The sequence below is a fragment of the Aptenodytes forsteri genome, unplaced genomic scaffold, assembly GCF_000699145.1.
Source record: "Aptenodytes forsteri isolate BGI_AS27 unplaced genomic scaffold, ASM69914v1 Scaffold171, whole genome shotgun sequence".
NCBI classification, from domain to species: Eukaryota; Metazoa; Chordata; class Aves; order Sphenisciformes; family Spheniscidae; genus Aptenodytes; species Aptenodytes forsteri.
In genome coordinates, this window is record NW_008794211.1 from 2,083,850 (window position 1) to 2,093,700 (window position 9,851).

Genomic DNA, 9,851 nt, shown 5'->3' on the forward strand with positions numbered 1-9,851 from the left:
CTATAGGAAAACTATGACCACTCTTTGCGTGCTGTTCAAAAAGATCGCCCGCCTGTTAACGAAGTTTGGCTGTTTCTCAAAGAATTCTCAACATATGCAAAATATTGAATTTTGAAGACTTTGCAGATTAAGTACTCACCTGAGCATTTCTATAACAGTGCATTTTAAAGAACAGTTTTGAAACACATTTAATTTCCTTTCCCTACTTTATAAAGATGATATTTCAAACTGTATAAATTAAGGTAAATTAAAATAATTAGTCAGTTTGTTGTGGTTCTTGGTCCTAATCTCGTCCATCTTTCATATGGTAAATCTTAATTATTTAGAAAAATTATGCAGTTTCTTTCTTTCTTTCCTTTCAGCTCAGATCCTCACATCTGACATTTCCAGTGATCAGGTAAACAGAGTGCACTCTACTCAAACATTTTCAGATCCTAAGATAACTGAAGTTTCACACATCATGAATAATAAAAAGTTATTCTATTAATCATCCTGCAATAGTCAAGTAAAACAGAACTGACTCCCAGACACTAGTTTTTCCTTTGTCAGGAGAAAACAGGTTCTCTCAGGTAATGATATTTAGAAATGTGCATAATCCACCTTCCTTTAATATCCTCTGTTTCCCTCCTTTCATTGTAGTTCTCAAATGGTCTTTAGGAAGCAGCAGCCATGATATTAAAAAACACAGATATAATTTACTGCCAGTTTGTCTACTGTTCATAGTTTTTGGCAAATTTTAATCTGAATGCTAGTTTGTCTGATGTCTTATTGCCTGTCTTCCTTAGATAAAGTTCATTAATAGAGGTATGGAGACAAAAAGCTGCTAAAAACTTTTCCAAATTACATAGATTATTGGTTTTATGTTGGAGTACCTCTGATACTTTGTATAATCTTGTATGATGTCTATACTGACACATTTGAGATGTGTATGAGATTTCTCTGTCTTTTCTGGCATCCACAAAGATTTTTTTTTTATTTTAATCTATTGAAAATAAAAACTGTAAAATTATATTTGCCACATTAGAAAAACCCATCACCTCAAAAACAAGGACAAAAACACCAAAAAAAAAAAACCCTAGGGTCTTTTCTGTTTATGCTGCTCCTTATTACTTTTCAAATGAGAATAAGTAAAACAATTTTTTAAAAAATCAGGGAAATAACATGATTCAGCTATTTTATAATATATACTTTCATTCTCAGATAACATCTGAAAAAAGTAGGTTCAATGTTGAATAAATGCACATTAGCATATTGCCTGAGGTATTACTGTGCTGCAGATGTCAAATTATCAGTGACATTAGTCAACAGTGCATGACTTGAAACCATGTAAGGAAGATGTTGGTGTTTAACTCAATATAACTTAATTTATGAATCTTACTCAAGGAAGGAAAATACAATAGGAGAAGAATCATTATAAATGAACACTTTTTGTGTAAAAGAATTTTTCTTCATTCATGTAAAATCTGTGCATGACAGAGTTACGTTACCACAACAGATAGAAAAACAGCTGTCCTCTTGAACTTTTAATGTCAATGAATTCTTGACAAAACTTGTTAATTTCACAGGAGAGCATGAGGAAATCATACTACAGAAGCAATTTGGAAGTTTCAGATCAGAAAGAAGATCAACTGAAAGCACATTCTTGCTTTACATTACATTTGTAGCCAGTTCTACAGCTGTTGACTGCTGGCTCCCACCATGGTTACTTGATCACAGAATAAATCAAGCACTGAGACTGAAGACTGTCTTTTGCTGCCGTGTAGGAACAAAGTCCTTATGTTTGATATTTACAGTTATCACATGATAAAAAGAGAATTTACTATAAAGTTTGAGGAAAGACAAAGTATACAATGCCAGTATTTAAAATACGTTGGCAGTAAGAGATTCAGTAAAATGTAAATACAATGTCACCTTTTGAAGCTAACAGACCCATTAAGGATATGCTATTCAAACTAAATTAAAAAAAAAAAACAAAACCACACAACACTTTTAGAAGGTATAAAATATTTTTTTTACTCTTTTGGGGAAATTTTTTTTTTTTTGCTATTATGCTAATGAATTACTTTATGTATGTCTGAATAGGGCTACGAAGAAAATAGTTTGGAGCTGACAAAGCCATCTCTTCCCTGTTAACTAGGACAGATTCCAGCTTTTAGCTTACCCATAAGCCTAGACAAGTCTGTCCCCAAACATCCAGAATTAACCTATAATCATACCTTTCTTGTCTATAGCACCAAATATGTGTGACTTCACACATATCCAAGGCCATTATAGCTTATTCATCTTCTGTTTTAAAGAACATGTCTGGAAAGCTGCACTGCCAGCTCTGAAGTCTGATAAAATGAGAATCCCCAACCAGTACTTGCAGTGACATTTGAATCCAGCTCTATATTGTGTGTGGACCAAGTCCAGGCAGACATTATGAACTGGAGAATCATACTGAGAGACTAATTGCAAAAAGCTCACAAGTGCAAAGCTAGCTTCGTTATAAAGAGTGAGACCATTCATTTGGCTAACTGTTTCCAATCACTGATCATGTTAATGAGGAGAATGAGGCATGAAACAGCAATAGGCTAGAGATCTTGCCAATGCATTCTATTTCTATGCATGGGTATATGTGAGGCTGGGTAGAAGCCTTTTTAAGATTGTTATCAGACCATTCTGCTGTACTTCCTCCTGGTTCAAAAGGGAGTCCTGGGTTGGGAAGAGACGAGAGAGACATGCACTTTTTCTACTGTTCTCTGGCATCTTTCATGTCAGTTCCTAAAGAGTATCTTATGTTAAATTATATTTGATTAAATACACAATCTTGAACCCATTTACCCCCTAAGAACTGTCTTACCACCAGGCTATGGAGTGAATTAAGTTGTGGTCTTTGTACAGTTGATAATACACTGTATAGACAGCAATACTGTAGCAATGGACAAAGGAAAGGATAACCCTCAGGGAAGAATTCTTGTTCATTGTTCTTGTGTAGTTGCAGACATCTCTTCAGATTGTAATGACAAGGTAGGTCCTAACCTGCAACTCTTTGTGTAGGCAACTGTTTGTAGGACTCTAGAGTCCACCCCATAGAGTCCTAGTCACCCACTCAGTTTCTAAATTTCACTTTTGGGAGACAAGCGTTGCCTAAAAATTAGGTTTTGCAACACTGCCTTTTAAAACTCTGTTTGAATTTATCATTAAGTTCTCTGATCCTCAGCACAAGCAAGGACAACAGCCTGGTTCTCATGTCTGCTGCTGAGCTGTAACATAAATAGAATCACAGAATCTTTAAAGTTGGAAAAGACCTCTAAGATCATTGAGTCCAACAGTCAACCCAACACCACCATGCCCACTAAACCATGTCCCTAAGCGCCTCATCTACACGTCTTTTAAATACTTCCAGGGATGGGGACTCCACCACTTCCCTGGGCAGCCTGTTCCAATGTTTCACCACTCTTTCAGTAAAGAAATTTTTCCTCACATCCAATCTAAACCTCCCCTGAATAAATATAGAAAGGCACAGGGAAAGCTCCTAAACCTACTATCACTTTTCTTTTCCCTACTTTGAACAAACCACACAGGAACAGATTCCTTTGATGTTTAGGTGTTAGGTAATAATAACTCGTGCTAGTATTTTGGTGTTCTCATTTAACCGTTGTCTGATATAGTCTGTGAAGAGTGGCAGTGAAGGAAACTGGATCAAACTAGCACCACGTGGTTCTCTCTCCAGTTCCCTAGAGTAGGCTCTAGTCTTCTAGACCAGAAGTTCTCAAGCAGAAAGTATTTTCTTGCTGCAAAGGCAAGCTAACAGAAAAACAGGTGTCCTGGTTTCGGCAGGGATAGAGTTAATTTCCTTTCTCATAGCTGATACAGTGTTTTGGATTTAGGATGAGAACAAAGTTGATAACGCACCGATGGTTTAGTTGTTGCTAGGTAATGCTTACACTAGCCAAGGACTTTTTAGTTTTCCATGCTCTACCGACTGAGAAGGCTGGAGGTGCACAAGAAGCTGGGAGGGGGCACAGCCAAACTGGCCAAAGGGACATTCCATACCATGTGGCTGGGCATCGGTCAGCGGGTGGTGAGCAATTGTACTGTGCATCACTTGCTTTGTGTATTATTATTATTATCATATTACTATTATTATCATTTTACTTCAATTTTTAAACTGTTTTTTATCTCAACCCACGAGTTTTTTCTCACTTGTGCTCTTCCAATTCTCTCCCCCATCCCACTGGTTGGGGGAGTGAGCGAGCGGCTGTGTGGTGCTTGATTGCTGACTGAGATTAAACAACGACAACAGGCCACCAGAGAGGCATTTTAGTTCATCTATTACTACCACTCTACAATACAATGAAGCATTTAGATACCAAAAAGAAGCTTGAAATGAAAAGACACTAATATATTTTCAAAGATTTTAAATGTTCATGATTGATGACTCTTTGTAAGACAGTTAAGTCTGTCAGAACTATAAAGGTATACTTTCAAAACATTGTCTGAGGCTTTGACTTTAGTTCTGTGCCTTTAGTGACAAATGTGAGCAAAAGTCCATTTAAAGACAACCCTCTGGGTTCACTACAAAAAACCTGGTGATGGTTTCCACACTGTTGCCAGACCATAGCATTCACGTTTTTAAGGGCTAGTGAATTCTGGCACTTGCTGTCAGTAGTGATGTAACAGCTGCTTTCTGTTGATGAGACTGTGAGTCATGAGAATTAAGATCTATTCTTAACTGCTATTGTAGAGTATCACATTAAAAACATAATGAATTGTTAATTCCTTGAATTTGGAGTCAGGTCTTTACAAAAAGCTACTTGACTACTTTCAGTGTCACTGTGCTCCAGAGTAAAATGGGGAAATTGAAGGCGACATTTATGAAGACCTTTGAGCCATAGCGTTCAAAGGTGCTACACATTTAATTCATTTTACCATCTCCATTTAAAAATAATAGTATTCAGTATTAGTATTTTTTGAGGTAGGAAGAAAAGGGATGGCCTTTCTTTGGAACCAGAACATGATTTTATGTATATCAGAAAACTCTTTAGAAGGAAAAATGAAGGAAATTGTGAATATTTCACACTTGAAGAATACTTGCCAATGTTTTGCTAGATAGAGCTGCTGCAAATATTATCCAGGTCAGCAGTAACCAAACTTTTCAAAATTATCATTTTTTTATGTGGGCAATAGCATATTCCTTTACCACCTGATTTTTAACTGAAGACATGCCAGAAGCAATGTGATTTCACATTTTAGGCCACTCATCACAGTTTTGTTTGGAGACCTGTACTAGATCAGCCTTATGCCGATCTAGTGTCTTAAACAGTAGAGCCATGTAAGTCAGGGATTCGGATAGACTTTCTAACAAAATATGTGTTCACAGAATTCACAGGACCTGAGTCAGAGTCACAGTGGCTGAATTGATATGCAAAGTATATCTATTTCAGCATTATCTTCCTAGGAAACCACATGATAGTGCTTCAAAATATGTTCTATTGGAAAATGATATCCTTGAGTGTTGTTAATATTCCGGTGACAGGAGAAAAAAATGTGAAAATTACATACACAGCAGATTACAAACACTGGAAAAATATATTTATGAACTCTTGAATTGAGAAATAGCGTAGAAACTGTAACTACAAAAATTGGTATGACTAGAAATTGTGCTAAAACTGTAATTACACATGAATTGCTTGGTATTTTTTAAATTAAATCAAACCAGAAGTTGTTTCTGCAATAATTTCTTAGTTTTAATATGGCACAGCCATTTACACATCTCAAGGGAATTTAACAATTTACTGTAGTAGTATTTCATTTAAATATTTCCAAAAGTTGCTTTCCAACATGCTGTTAGAAACAACAAATCTAAATTTAAGCTCTTTATTTTTAGTCTTTTTTATTTACATTTTAATAATGTAAATTTTTAAATAAAAATTTTAAAATTTTATTTTGGCAATGTGTTTTTTAAATATTCAGGCTGAAATATTCCTTTCCAAGTTCATAGGTAAAGTCATGGACACTTCAGGACACAGAAACTGAAGCTTCATTCTGGGACTTTGCTGCTTTAGCTTCACAGTTAAGTAGAACTAAACCATTACTGTCACCTACCCCTTCCTAATCAAAAAGCACAGCCAGTGGCTTTTGAATACTTCAGAATGTTTAATATTATTAATCAAGCAGATTACTGGAGTTAATTGATTTTTTTCCCATTGAGTTCATAGGAAAATCTGACTTTTTGTCTTTTCAGAGAACAGATAGATACACAAAAGATCTTTGGTATTTTTCAGAAATTTTAGAGAGATAAAATAATATTTAAAATATTTCAAGTTTCTCACTCAAGCTACCATCAAAGTAAATAAAGTAATTAAATTCCGTAGTCGCTTAAATTACTACTGCTGGGAATACACCATTTTCAATTAGCCAGTAGTCAATTGGTCCATGAAACCGTACCGGCACTGTTAAAGATACCCATGATTGCAAGGTTCGAGGTAGATCTGGAAATACAACTCAGTCTGATAAAATAATAGAGAAGAAATGTATTCTGAAGAAATAGCTTTAGCTAGCTCCTCACTCACTATGCCCATTCCTGTAATATCTTAAGGCTTCTGTCTTCTCTTGTGGTCTGTATAGGAAATCTGAGTGCTTAACTTGGACCTGTAGAGCATTAAGGAACCTAAGAGCTTCATGCTCACTACAAAACTAAACCATTTTTGGATACATCTGAGATGATGAATCTGGAAGTGTTCCTCAGGACCTAAACCCAGCTATGCAGCTCTGGCCTTGTCCTCATTTGGTATCAAGCAAAATCAAATGTCCCTCAGGGTCTTTTCTCCACTCTACTCTCCTTCCACCTCCTGCACACCGGGCACATGGACCAGAAATAAGCTGGGATGTTCTCCCACCAGGTCCCCAGTTTGGTTGTGATGTGAAGCCAACCTACTACTTAATGTAGACTGGATCCCTTAAAGCTCGATCCTCTACCCCTGAAGCCAGTAGACAAATTTAATTGCTTTCATTAGTGCACAATGAGAAACCCAGTGAGTTCTATACAGTAGCTATGGATGTCTCCCTCTTTGCAACTGGAAATACTGTCAAGTTGACTTCTTAGTATATCTCAGAATAAAAGGTGTGAGTGTTCCTTTGATACATATGGTTTTCTGCCCAGCAAGTAAAATGCATATTTTATTACACACTATGATATTCTGTAGCAGCACAAGCATGAAATCATTGCATGCATAGTACACAAAATTCATCTAAAGATTTATCCATAACTAAGGTTAACAAATGAGGCATTAATAAAGATTATGAAGTGCTTTCTGTGAAACAACCCACAGGCCATCATCTGCCAGAATACTTACATATTTTACCCCCACTGTACTTTATTACAATTCTGTATGACAGAGGGAGTTCAGACAGACCTCTTACAAAGCTTGTATAATAACTTGTGCTGCTCTGTTTTAAACCCAAAGGAAGTAATGTTCCTACTACTGCTAATCGAAACAAACTTGCTCCTACGCAATTATAACATCCTGACCTTTTTAAACTGTATATTAAGTATTTGAAAATATGTAGTGCTAGTGAGTGTTGTGGGGTATTTTTGCCTTTAGCCTCATGCACTCACATGAATAGAAATTGACTATCAGATGCAGCTCTAGGAAAATTAATTTAATATTTTTCCCTCAATGATTGGGCAAAGTAATGTCTTCCTAGATTAGACTTTTTGAATTAGTATTTAGAGATATATGTTGCTATTTAGAGTTCTTATGTGTGTGCTTATACATATACATGTATACATATTTTCATATATATGAGTATATACATATATAAAAATATATCATAGTCACTGTTGAATATGGAAATACTCACATACACATAAATGCACAAGCACACACAAACCCTTCGTATGTACAAGAAAGATACTTTTATGACAAAAAATCTTTATGTTGTATGTGAACTTCAGCAGCTTCAGCAAACACTCATTAACAGCACTATGAGAGATGGCTGCTGTGTAACAAACACACTCACACAGAAAGGAAATTAGACAGAATTTTCAAATATATGTACCACTAAATATTTCCAAGATTTACAGTTTACTATGTCTATTTGTAAACAATTGCATTAGGATATTTGAGATGAAAGACTGTATTTTCTGGTATATTTAGGCACATAAAGCTGAGATGAAATAATGCAGGCTGTAAGCCTTTGTCAGTGCATTTCCCACTCTAGCATAGTAGTCCGCACTTATCAGCAATTTAAAGGCATTTATTTACCTGCCAGACAGAACTTCTGCTCTGTTTACTACTACCTACAGCTGAGGTGCACACTGGTTATTTGCATTGATGGTATCATCTCCACCCCAGCAGGACTAAAGCTGCCACGTTAGTCTCTAGAATTGAGCTTAGTTCAGATTCCTAAAATAGCCCAGCACACCTGGAATGAATGCTCTGTCCTCCACCCCTTTCTTGATGGCATTTACAGAAGCATCTAAGGTAGATATCTCAAGGCAGTTTAAAAGAAATTAAAATTCCTAAATCACCACAGCTGCTTTGAAAATTACTTTTGACAGCACCTGGATTTTTTGGTGCCTGAAGACTTTTTAAAATCTGACTTCAGAAGGCTTCTCAAGAGCAGTAAGGTGAGAAATCAGGCTGGAACGCAGCAGTTCTTGTGTTTCAGTACTGTGCTTGTAACATTTGTATCCTTTCAATCTTGTATTTATTTAAGATAGAGAGATTTATGGTAATAAAGTCAATAGAAAAATAGAAAAAAAACATCTGAATTCTAATTACATTTGTGCAGGGTTGGCATGGAAAGGTGTCCTTAATAAATAATTTTTCATGTTAATTTTTAAGCAACCTTTAAAAAATGCAGTATTGAAACAAAACAAATATTCTGTGTTTAAATCATCCAAAATTTCCAGATTTCATTTTTTTTGAGGGCCAAATAAAGGTCAAAAAAATTAAAGTCATTGTCACAACTGGGAAGTTTACTGTGTTTGGCATAAGCAATGTAAAAAGGTCAATTTTAAAAATATGACTGAAGTTGAGCATATGATTCAAGACTTTGCTGATTTATTCTTATGTGCAAGGAACAGATCAGTTCAATATGTGAGCTAAATCACATTTCTCCAACTTTTTTTTTTATTCTTATTCTGATTCTCACACTCCATAGTATGCTGACAAGAATTTTTGGGCAGTTTTCCATATGTGAAAACTATATAGTTGATCTAACATCTCAAGATGTTATTTAAAAACTATTTGTGTTTTTGAGCTAGTAAGTGACCAAAAAATGACATTGAAATAGTATATTTATGATCTGAGAGGGATACAGAAGAAATAAATATAATAGACATGAAAAAATAACATTGTCTAAAAGCCAGGAAAATTGGATGCTACATTTTCACTAATATACTTTGTGACCTGGGACAGTCTTTTTTTTTTTTTTCCGTGGGATTTCCCCCTCTAGTAAAGTAAACACAAATGCTAAAGGTCTGGTAAATTTCTCGCAGCAAGAGAACACTTCTCAAGATTCTCTGCATTTTACCCTCTATGTATACTTGGTGTGCTTTTAATTCCTTTTTTGTCTTTAGACTGTGTTTATAATACTGTGTCTTTCATCCTCTGACTCATGTACTGTTTTTCTTTATGCCTGGGTAAGTAGGACATTCTTTCCTGGAGCTGTAGCCCTGTGTTTTAAATTTGCACCTCAGTCCAAAACATAGTTAAAAAGACATGCACACTGACTTAGTCACAATTATAAAAGCTGATCCCTTTCTAATTAAGGTAGTGACCACATTCACCTACCCTTAAAAAAACAAAACAAAACAACCCCCCCCCCCCCCCCCCTCACCCTACTTTTGTCTAACAAAA